This window comes from Capra hircus, chromosome 3 (genome assembly GCF_001704415.2).
Source record: "Capra hircus breed San Clemente chromosome 3, ASM170441v1, whole genome shotgun sequence".
NCBI lineage: Eukaryota > Metazoa > Chordata > Mammalia > Artiodactyla > Bovidae > Capra > Capra hircus.
Window position 1 is genome coordinate 99214751 of NC_030810.1, and position 12115 is coordinate 99226865.

The 12115-nt window shown below is 46.3% G+C and overlaps 1 non-coding gene across 1 annotated transcript; it reads right to left on the reverse strand.

Moving 5' to 3' along the window:
• On the reverse strand, positions 3257-3329 carry TRNAV-CAC. The gene has a single exon. It is a non-coding gene; the product is annotated as a tRNA-Val (tRNA).

Consider the following 12115-nt stretch of genomic DNA (forward strand, 5'->3'; position numbering starts at 1 on the left):
TTCTGCCTAGTTAGAAGAAGAACACTTTTTACTCCCCGAATCGGACCCGCCCGAAGTCTCCCGTGACCCTCAGTGGCGTGGTTCACACGGACACGGCGGACAGGTGTGGGACCGACCTGGGGCGTCCTTGCTGGACCCGGGCGGCTCTGCCCATCTCTGCCCTCCAAGCCCCGGCCAGGGGCGCAGCGGCCCAGCCAGTGCCGCCCCCTTCTTGGGTCCCCTGGGCCTCTGGAGTAAAAGGCAGAGGCTGAGTCCACTGAGTCCTTCCCCGCCAGGGGGCTTCCCACTGCGCATCTTGTAACTGCACGGTTGTCCTTGAGACTAAATGGTTGTGGGATGAGCTGCCATGTGAGATATTCACATATTAGATGATATCGAAAAACATTTACCCCATGTTGAAAGGGGAATATAAGTAACTATGATTTCTATAACTAAAAGACCTAATCTTCGTCAGAAAATATATTGTATATTTAAATTTCTGTGGCACATAATTTTGAATTTTATAAATGGAAATATTTTTTGGAATTAGAGTTTGCTTATGGGAAACAAAGCAATACAGGACATTTAGGCAGTTCTTTCATTAGGATTTTGAATAGAAAATAAATGCAAGACTTCTACAATCTGGAATAGTATGGCACCAATATTTTCCACATTTTTAGAAAATCTGAAAGTCAACATGAAGTAGTTTTTAGACCAAAATTATTAAAGCTGGGTAAGGCATACCAGGAGTCATCTCTGAGAATATGACAGGACAAATATTTTCTATACAATTATACATCAATTATTAGAATTATCTAGAGTGTTAAAAGTATTCAAGATTCATCCTTACTATCAATTTGAAAGTTTTCTTGAACGTAGCCTGGAGAGCACTCATTTATCTAAAGCTAAACGTTTTTTATATTCCTGAGTTACATTTCAGGAAAACACAAAGTTCAAGGGAAAAAAGAAAAAACCCCACGTGGGTTGTATTCACTGAGATAGAAAAGGTGGTTCAGTACCGGACTTTGGAGAGAGGGAGAGTGGAATATGTGTGGTAAAGCTGGATGCCTCTGTGCTTGAATTTGGACTGGACCTGGGACTGGGTCAAGGCCAGAAGAACACAAGACTAAGCATTATTATCTTGGGGCTTAGACCCACCTGACAGTGTTGTAGCCATGCGTTCCGGGATACAAACTCACTCAGATGGACAATGCAGATAGTGGAATGCAGTTTATTACACCGGCGGGCCCACGGCAGAGTCTCCTCTTAGCCAAGGACCCCGACCAGCATTTGTGAAAATCTTTTATACCCCATGTGTACGTGTCTGAACCCACCACCCCAAATTCCTTGAGACTTACATAAACCAAGGAAAATACAATCCAAATAACCCCATCATTCACGTGCTATGTGCTCATGTGCTCAAACAGTCAAACAATTAGCCAATAATCAATAAACCCGAGGTTACACTCTGATTGATACAGAAAAATTTATGGCCTCTCTGGAGGAAGGGGTGATTACTGTATGTTTTCTCTTAGGCGGTGAGTAACCTAGATCTGATCTTCAAGGTTCCCCTGGCTGGAGGGGGTCTTATCCTTCTGTTGTTGTTTTCATAGGCACTAAACACAGAGTTCAGAGTCCATTGGAAAGGTGGCCGAGCATGATCAGCATGAACAGGCCTAAGAGGGAGTCCAGGCCCTATGAACTCCTTCTTCAAGAGCACCCACACAACAGTCCTAGAAAGCTCTTGAGGATACTCCCTCTCCCTTGGACACGTTCCCATCTGGTTCTCTATTCCACCAGCCACAGGGAAGGACTTTTCACCTCTGTGTCCTTGCAGAACACTTTATGATCCCTGCAGGACACAGGGAGCCAGGCAAGAGTGGAGGGGGCAGCTGCACTGACCCGATGGGTTTCCAGCAAAGTAGCAGGAAAATCCCATAGAAAGAGGAGCCTGACTGGCTACAGTTCATGGGGTTGAAAAGAGTCAGACATGACTGAGCCAGTGGGGGTGAGGACGAGGTGGTTCCACCAATCAGATGATCAAAACACCGCTGACTGCCCACCAAAGCAACCTGCAAGAGGCCAGAGGGCAGCCAGTGCTGCGGAGGGCAGAGGATGAAAGCCTAGACCAGCCTCCAAGCACAGGGCATGACAGGCCTGCCTGCACTTGGAAATCAGCTGAATAAAACACCATCTAGGATATTCTTTTAAAAAGTCTCTCAGGAGGGGCGTTGGTTGTTCAGTGGTAGAATTCTCGCCTATCACGTGGGAGACCCAGTTTGATTTCTGGTCAAGGCATTGTGGTCATGTTTGTTTGGGGCTTCCTTGGTGGCTCAGATGGTAAAGAATCTGCCTGCAATACAGGAGACCTGGGTTGGAAAGATCCCCTGGAGAAAGAAATGACAACCCACTCCAGTAGTCTTGCCTGGAGAATCTTATGGACAGAGGAGCATGGTGAGCTACAGTCCAAAGGGATCTCAAAAAGTCCGACATGACTGAGCAACTAACACACATACCCTCTCTACATCCAAAAGAGACCAAATTCCAGGTTCCTGAAGGGCCAAGAGGGCCCTCTTCTGGACGGCCAAGCTGTTCCCGTCCTTGGAAGACAGGTCCCACAGAAGATAGCTTTGAGAGGGACACCAAAGTAAAGGAACGATCCTGAGATGTCGGCATGTTATTATCAAGTGATGTCATAACTCTTACATGAGGAAAGAATATGATGTTAACTGGTTTGGTCCCTTCTCTTTGAATGGAAACTCTGTTAAGTAAAACTCTGGGTTTACCATGCCAGGAGGAAAAAGTGGAGGCCAGAGCTGGCCAGCCCAGGCTGTTCACGGCATCTCAGCTCCAACAGCCAGCCTGAGGTCAAGGAACCTGAGGCCTGGACTCAGCGGCATTTAGAAACTCTGTGCAGAAATGTTCTGCACTGGACCTTTAAGCAAAATATAGTTCCGATCTGGGCGGGAAGAGAGTGACTTGTGTGCGTGCAGACCCTGGAAGAAAGAAAGTTTTCCTGACCGGGAATCGAACTCTGGCCGCGGTGGTGAGAGAGCGGAATCCTTGCCATTCAGTAGACCACCAAGGAACTGTAGAGAAGAGGTTATTTCGCTTCTTCAGGAGAAAGATGAGTGTAAGAATCGTCAGAAAGCAGTGTAATCGTCAGAATACCTCAGCGGCCTGCTGCTGAGCCTGCTGCCTAACCTCCTGCCTTTCGCCTTTGCCGATGCAAATGCAAATCTCCGCGGTTGGGTGGTGGGGGTAGGGGAGAGCAACCTGTTTCCGTCCGGTTTCGATCCAGGGACCTTCCGCGTGTGAGGCGAACGTGATAACCACTACACTACGGAAACGGGTCAACTCCGTTACTTAACACTGTATCCATGAAATCCCGGATGCTGCCACCAGCATCCACACCACCAAATTGTAACACTCAAACAGGAACCTTGAAGCCCTGCTTTAGGGTTCCTCATCTCCCCTCAAGAGAGGACCCTCGGGCCCCCATAGGCTGCATTCGGGGTCCCGCACCCAACGTAGAGGCCTCAAACCCGTAACTCCGCACCCGAGCTCAGGGGTCGCCCCAGCCGATTGCCGAGCTCCCGGAAGCCGCAGGAGGCGGGGACGGTGGGTGCGTCTAGGCCAGGAGACTCCGCTGCCCAGCGGTGTGGAGGCCGCCCCTCCCGCGCCGCGGGCCCGCGCCTCGGTGGCCCTCGTCATGGCGCAGGCGGTCAGCATTCTGGGGTCTCAGGAACGGTCAACGCTTCCAATCCCCCGGGACCCGCCCTCTCCGCTGCTCCTTTGTTCCTGACTCCTGTGCTCTTTCACTGCATGTCGGCTGGCCGCTGCACTTTCTGGTGTTCTCCTGGAGAAAAGGAGTCTCTTTGGTGGTCTCTAAAATGTCACCCCACTGTCCCTGGGTGGGCTCAAGCCACCGACCTTTACGGTTAACAGCCGAACGCGCTAACCGATTGCGCTGCGGAGACAGCAGTACCGGCCATTCCTGGAGTCTTTGGAGTGGACACTTCTTCCTAGGATAAGACCCCTGCCCCCAGGGAAACGGTGCCATTTCCGTGCCTTCTACTGACCACAGATGCCAGAGCCCCCAGAGATACCAGGGGCCAGGACTCCAATCCTGCGGGCTTGAACCGAAATAGATCCACGGACAGCTGAACACAGGTGGGCTCCCGTGATGGCTCTTCCCACTTCCTCGCCTACACCCAACGAGTGAGAGTTTGCCCACCCTGGCATAGGCCTCCAGGGCTGTGCTTAGGTCTCCCGTGTCCACCAGGGGATTTCCACCAGAGTGGGCTTCCCTGGGGTTCAGACGGTGAGAATTCGCCTGCAGTGGAGCACACCCGCGTTCAATCCTTGGTTTGGGACTGTCCCCTGGAGGAGGGCGTGCAACCCACTCCAGTATTTTTGCCTGAAGAATCCCCATGGACGAGGAGCCTGGCGGGCTAAGCCCATGGGGTGGCAAAGAGTCGGACAGGACTTAGCGACTAAGCACTGAGGTCGCGGGGATGGTCGTTCTGTGTCCGCAGGCCGGCGACAGAGTCGGGCACTCACTTGGGATGCTCTAGGACTTGGATGAATACATTGTCATCTTTAGCCCTCGTCCCATGAAGAGCGTTGAGAATGGAAATACAGAAAAGTTTTCGAAGTGAATGGTTCTTTTTAAAAAGCCTTTATCCCAGTTTTTGGAATCTGCAGCATCCAGTGGGGTGAGCATTGGAAAGGCCCCGGGAGCAGCCCCAGCTGAGTGGAGCTCCCGCATTCCAGCCTGGGTAGCCTGCATTCTGTGAGGTCCACCTGGGAGCGGGAAAGGGCGAAAACCAAGCTGGGAAGTCTGGTTTGGGAGGAAGGCTTTGAGACCTCCCAGGAGGCTTGGGCAGGAATCCTTAGAGCTGAACATTGCTTCAGTCTGGTAGCAGAGTGGGGAAGGAGGGAAAGGGCTGGTGCAGGCAAGAATCAAGGAGGCCTAAGGAGAGGGGAGGAAGGAGAGAATAAAAGAATTTGTGCTTCTACCCTTCCCCCCTCCCTCTCTTGCCTTCTCTCTTCTTGGTCTTCTTCCCATCCCTACAACTGAGAAATCTTGATACACCCACTTCTGAGAAGAGAGACCCAACTATCTGTGCTCGGGTGCACAAATTCTGGGTTGTAAAAATAGTTCTGTCCTTATGTGGCCTTAGACAAATAAAGAAAATTTCTTGTGCCTCCCTTCTTTCTGTTTTAAAATGGGAGGAATGAAAGCATTTGTTGTCAGATGTGCCTGGGTTTAGAAACTACTGGATGAATCATATTATCAGCTGTGAAATCATTTTGTGTCACTATTCTCAGAATCTTTTGACAAACTCTACCCTTATATATTTTACCTTAAATTAACTTGATACTTCTAGAAATTTCTGTAAACGGAATCAAGCCAAAGGCTCCCGTGATTGCTCTTGCAGTTTGCTCCGTGAGTGTTCTTGAAGTTTGCTCAGATGTAGCTGGACCACCCTTCATTGCCAGTTCTCTGCTTGCAGATCAGGACTTATGTGCAGGCTGGAGGAAATGGGAAGAACAAACATCTTTACCCATCCCAGTTCTAACCTCACCTGATTCTGTCCTTGGCCCTTGTGAGAGCCTGGTTTTCCAGGTTTCCTGGCCATTCTGTGATCTCTCAACATCCTTTCTATGGATTTATTTTCTTCCTATATGAGTCAGAGTCCATTTCAGGTACCTGTGCCCATAAACCTTGAGCTTTCTTCAATTTTCCTGGAGGAGTACTTTGTCTTATTACCACTCAACATCTTGATTTTCAAAAAGAAGTTTCATCTTTTCACTCTGGAGCTGTGAACTTCCTCCTTATAATAAGAGCTTCCCCTTTGCCTCCTTCCTCCTTGAGTCAATCTCTCTGTCCAGTCTTGGAACAAAATACATCTGCAGGCAATACTAGCCATCTTTCTGTTTTTTGGCCAGCCAAAAACTAGTGCTACTTTTTTCTGTTCTGCGTATTGGACTAGGGAGCAAACAGTTTTAGGATACAATGAAGAACTAAAGATTATTCTGAGCCCTGATAGGATTTATACCTATTATACATGCAAATACTTCATGTGGTGGTATTTTGGGTACATAAATACTGTCTGTACTGTAAGACAACTTGGATGTGCATCCTCTATGATTCAGCAATCAGTGTTCTTGGGTACCTTGATATTTGTATGCCTTTTTTTAAACTGCAATTTCTGGGTTTGATATGTTAAGAAATGGGAGAGAAACTGACTCCACTGACCTGACCAAAGTGTCTCTGAGTGCCTAAGTGTTTGTTAGAGCTGTGCCTCATGTCCTCCACGACATGCGGTTGATCTTCAGTCACCCCAGGTGAATTTGGGTCTTCCCTAGTGGCTCAGCAGGTAAAGAATCTGCCTGCAATGCAAGAGACCCAGGACAAATCCCTGGGTTGGGAAGATCCCCTGGAGAAGGGAATGGCCACCCCTTCCAGTATTCTTGCCTGGAGAATCTCTTGGACAGAGGAAGCTGGCATGCTCCAGTCCATGGGGTCACAAAGTAAGACAAGACTGAGTGAGGTTCATTTCACTTCTAGGTGAGTATAGCTGGTTTCTCTGAGTGTTTGATATAAATGGTTATTTTTACTTATATTGCAAATCTAACAAATACACACTTGTTGTGAGAAAACCTTACCCCTCCCAAATCAGAAATGTATGAAGAAAAGGAGAGTTCTCTTGCCTCCATTCCCGCTTCACTGCTGACACACTTTACATGTTACAGATAAGAGGTGGTGGTGGCGGCTTTGGAGTGTAATCTGTACTATGGGAAAACTAAGGGACCCAGGAAATCCCACCTCCTGCCCTGACAGCCATCTGCCCTCTTGGAGCAAGGAGAAAAGGGTGAAGGCAAGGAAAAGGCAAATAACACTCTTATTTGCAGAAATTTTACCTCAAGATGGGACACTCTGCTTAACCAAGGCAGAATATGTGGTTCAGGATGGAGAGCAGGGGGCTCTTCCCTGGCACAAAACCGGAAGTGGATTTTACCTCATTTTCTGAGGTGAGAGTGAACTGAGCCTATCAAAGGAGAGGAGCAGAAAGAAAGCAAAAGGGATGTGCACCTATGCGGGTCAACTGTGTTCAAGTCTTGGGAGTAGGAAGGGGACATACAGAGGCTGAAGAAGCAGATACCCTTTCTCTGGCAGTGGAGAGAAGGTAGCTGCCAAAGAGGTTCCATGGTGGAACCTCTGGATCCTACGATCTGAGTTCACATCTCGTGGGACCTTTCTGTTTAATTAGAAAGGTTGTTCTGTGAGTAAACGGTGACGTGGAGGGGCTGCGATGTCGCTGATCAGCCGGGAATCCCAACAGCTTTGGGGTCGAGGCTTCCAGACCTGAATGGGAAGAACTGTGTCTTATTCAAGTTCTCTATTCTTTCGAATTTTTATCGGCCCTGTCCCAGTTTATTATGATTTTATTCAGAGTTTCTCACTCTTAAGTCTCCGTTAGACACTCAAAGCCACTGTTCAGTCAAGATTCGAACCTTCACTCATTGAAATCCCGTCCTTTGGTCCCAAGCTCAGCCCGAAAGAGGAGCGCGCGTCGCGGATTCCCGCGTCTGAGGAGACCCCAGGTCCCTGACCCACGGCCGCCCGGCCAGGCTGCTCCGGGCCGAAGGGGAGACGAGCCGCTGGGACTCCGGAGCCGGGGGGCTGGGTTCCTTTCGTCCTGCCGCGACTCTGCTCCACCGAGATGTCTCACGACATGACCGGATGGAAACACTTGTGTCCTCTACTGCTCGGCAGAAAAACATGGATGAGGCCCGTGATGGACTGGCCTAACTAGTTAAAATTTTCCCTTGGCAGTGCTAAGAAGCATCACTCTCATAATTTGGAACTTTCAGCGGTTACAAAGGACTCAATGACGCAGCTGTCTTTGTAGGACAGGAAAAGAAAGGTGTGAGGCTGGTGAAAGGATCCAAGGAAAGGCAGAGATCAGGAGGGAACACAGGATGAGCCAGAAGGGAGAAAGGGATTGGAAGGCAGAGGAGTGGGCGGTCGCTGGGTTGGGGTGACCACAGCGCCTCACTCAGGAGTAGCTCCCACCCTTTACTGAAGTGTCCCAGGACCCGATTCACCCGAAATCGCAAAGCTGCTGGCATGGCACTTGTTCTGGCAAAGTTCCCTTTGCGGTTCCCTGTGGAGCGGTGAGGTGGGCTGTGTGGGTCTGCAGGTGAGTGGAAGTCCTGGCTGTTGCCTTGGAGATGACTGGCGGGCAGGGAAACACGCACATTCCACTTTCCCCTTTGCAGGCCGGTCTGCAGCGTCTGGGGTGGGAAACTGGAAAATCGGAAGGTCAATATTTATTTAGAGATAAGGAGCTATATAGCCAAACAGTCAGTGAAAGGGGTTATCCCTGGATAAAAGGAACATGAGAAGGGATCAGGAGACTACTGTTTTGGGGCATGTGTAACTTTGTATTCAGTTCAGTTCAGTTGCTCAGTCGTGTTCAGTTCAGTCGCTCAGTCGTGTCCGACTATTTGCAACCCCATGAATCGCAGCACGCCAGGCCTCCCTGTCCATCACCATCTCCTGGAGTTCACTGAGACTCACATCCATCAAGTCCGTGATGCCATCCAGCCATCTCATCCTCTGTCGTCCCCTTCTCCTCCTGCCCCCAATCCCTCCCAGCATCAGAGTCTTTTGCAATGACTCAACTCTTTGCATGAGGTGGCCAAAGTACTGGAGTTTCAGCTTTAGCATCATTCCTTCCAAAGAAATCCCAGGGTTGATCTCCTTCAGAATGGACTGGTTGGATCTCCTTGCAGTCCAAGGGACTCTCAAGAGTCTTCTCCAACACCGCAGTTCAAAAGCATCAATTCCTCTATGCTCAGCCTTCTTCACAGTCCAACTCTCACATCCATACATGACCACAGAAAAACCATAGCCTTGACTAGACAGACCTTTAGTCAGCAAAGTAATGTCTCTGCTTTTGAATATACTATCTAGGCTGGTCATAACTTTTCTTCCAAGGAGTAAGCGTCTTTTAATTTCATGGCTGCAGTCACCATCTGCAGTGATTTTGGAGCCCCAAAAAATAAAGTCTGACACTGTTTCCACTGTTTCCCCATCTACTTCCCATGAAGTGATGGGACTGGATGCCATGATCTTCGTTTTCTGAATGTTGAGCTTTAAGCCAACATTTTTGCTCTCCTCTTTCACTTTCATCAAGAGGCTTTTTAGCTCCTCCTCACGTTCTGCCATAAGGCTGGTGTCATCTGCATATCTGAGGTTATTTATATTTCTCCCAGCAATCTTGATTCCAGCTTGTGTTTCTTCCAGTCCAGCGTTTCTCATGATGTACTCTGCATATAATTAAAAAAGCAGGGTGACAGTATACAGCCTTGATGTACTCCTTTTCCTATTTGGAACCAGTCTGTTGTTCTATGTCCTGTTCTAACTGTTGCTTCCTGACCTGCATACAGATTTCTCAAGAGGCAGGTTAGGTGGTCTGGTATTCCCATCTCTTTCAGAATTTTCCACAGTTTATTGTGATCCACACCGTCAAAAGCTTTGGCATAATCAATAAAGCAGAAATAGATGTTTTTCTGGAACTCTCTGGCTTTTTCCATGATCCACTGGATGTTGGCAATTTGATCTCTGGTTCCTCTGCCTTTTCTAAAACCAGCTTGAACATCTGGAAGTTCACAGTTCACTTATTGCTGAAGCCTGGCTTAGAGAATTTTGAGCATTAAACTTTGTATTACATATATATGATATTTTCTAAAGTTCATTGCTTGTATTTTGAATTTAAATTTGTATGTAGTCATATGTATCACTTTTTAAAAATTCTGGGTCTTGTGTCATGTGTAGGGGAATATTTTTCAGTGTAAAACCATGATTTTTTTTTTTTTTAAGTTTGGCATTCTTGAAGCAAGGAGTTGGACCATTATTGCTGTTTTGTTGAGCTGATCAGATTAGCTGATAAACTCAGATCCTTCCAGCCCAGGCAATTACTGCTGATCAAACAGGATTGCTTTACTTTCTCTTGGAGGCTCCACAGACACTGCAAGCCATCAGTAACTTAAATAAAACCACACCCAGACTTTATGCAGTGTTGTGCCAAAATGTAAGAGCTTACACTCAATGATGACATGCAAAGTGCCATGTGCCCAGGCATGGTCTACATGTTTTACATGGGTGCACTCATTTAATCCTTTCAACAGGCTTGTATCGTATCACCATCCTCATTTCATATATGAGAAAACTGAGACATGGAGAGCTTACTGAACTTGTCCAATTTCTCATTCAGTGCGTAGCATCTGAAAGGAGGAATTTGATCTGAAGCCCACTTGGCTCCACAAGATATGCTGCCAATCAAAGAGAAACACAAGCGGTAAAAATGCTTGACAGAAATTTAAGCCTGAATATTTCTTTTGGTAAAACAACGAGGAGTCATGTAACAGCCATTAAACTGTACTAAATATTCTCATGACCCACTTGCCTCCCAAACATCTTTCTTATCCCAACAGCATGCATGCCTGCTAAGTCGCTTCAGTTGAGTCTGGCTCTTGTGACTCTATTGACTGTAGCCCCCCAGGCTCCTCTGTCCATGAGATTCTCCAGGCAAGAATACTGGAGTGGGTTGCCATGTCCTCCAGGGAATTCTCCCAATTTGGGGATCAAATCCATATGTCTTATGTCTCCTGCATTAACAGGCAGGTTCTTTACCACTAGCTCTACCTGTGAACCCATTCCAACAGCAGTTCCCCCCAATTCTCCAACTTAAACACAATTCCTGCCAGAACTAGGTTTTCTCTCCCCTTTATCTTTTCCTCTCACTTACCCCATACGTCTTTCATAGCTCTTCTGTTCTTTCACTTCCAGGTCATTCATTGTCTAAATTTAAAAATGTTAAATACATATAAAGAAGTAAACAAGTAGTCATCCATAGTCCCAATTCCTGAAACTAACTACTATTAACATCTTTATGTATTTTTCTTCAAATCTATTTTTAAGTTATTTATATTTTTTGCAAAAATTTTATGGGCTGATTATATAAAATTCAAATGCTACAGAAAAAACAAATATGTAAAGTTTTGAAACCTCTTAAATTCAAAAAAAGTTTTGTTAATGTAGGTAAATATTGATAGAGTTGTTTTCTTATATCAACAGAAAAGCATCTACATATGCTTTTATAAAATAGAGCTCTTACAGATTCTATTTCTATTTTAAAATATACCACTTAATAGTACATATATTTAATGGAAGAAAAACAAAAATGCAAAAATTAAGAAATAGTTGAACTTTCAAGCAAATTGTTTATCATAAAAGAGAGGTTTCTGTGGTGGCTGAAGTTGTGGTAATGGTTGAGGTGGAACCTTCACCACTCCTCAAGGATTTCATGGTGGATTGAGAGGAGGTCATGGAGGCAAGGAGCTTGCAGATTTTGAATATAGGAAATACAACAAAGTAGCTGCATAGTCTACAAACAAGTCTTCGGAAATAGATGGATTTCTAGTTCTTCTTGGTCCTAAGAATTGGTTTCAGTCTTTGAGTGGAATGAAAAGAATTTGCTGTATATTTGTCATTAGCACTAGGTTGTTTGTTTGTTTTTCTGCTTAATTTCAAAGATACAATGCAGTTACCTTTGGAGGTTGGGAGAGGCTCATCTTAAAACATGAGCATTAAATATATCTGGTATAACAGAAGGTTAGGTAATTTCTTATGTATAGAACTCCAGTGGAAGTTGAAAGTATTTTTTCATCACTGAAAGGATCTATCTTATCACTAAATTGAATTTGGCAGTTGCTGCAAGTTGCCTGCAAATAGGACTGCGAAATTGGGAAAGGAATACAAAGGCAGTAAGTATATTGTCACCCTGTTTATTTAACTTATATGCAGAGTACACCATGCAAAGTGCCAGGCTGGATGAGTTATAAGTAGGAATCAAGACTGCCAGGAGAAATATCAGCAACCTCAGATATGCAGATGATATCACTCTAATGGCAGAAAACGAAGAAAAATTAAAAAGCCTCTTGATGAAGGTGAAAGAGAGTGAAAGATCTGGCTTAAAAATCAACATAAAAAAACTAAGATCTGGAGAAGGAAATGGCAACCCACTCCAGTACTCTTGCCTGGAGAAGCCCATGGAGG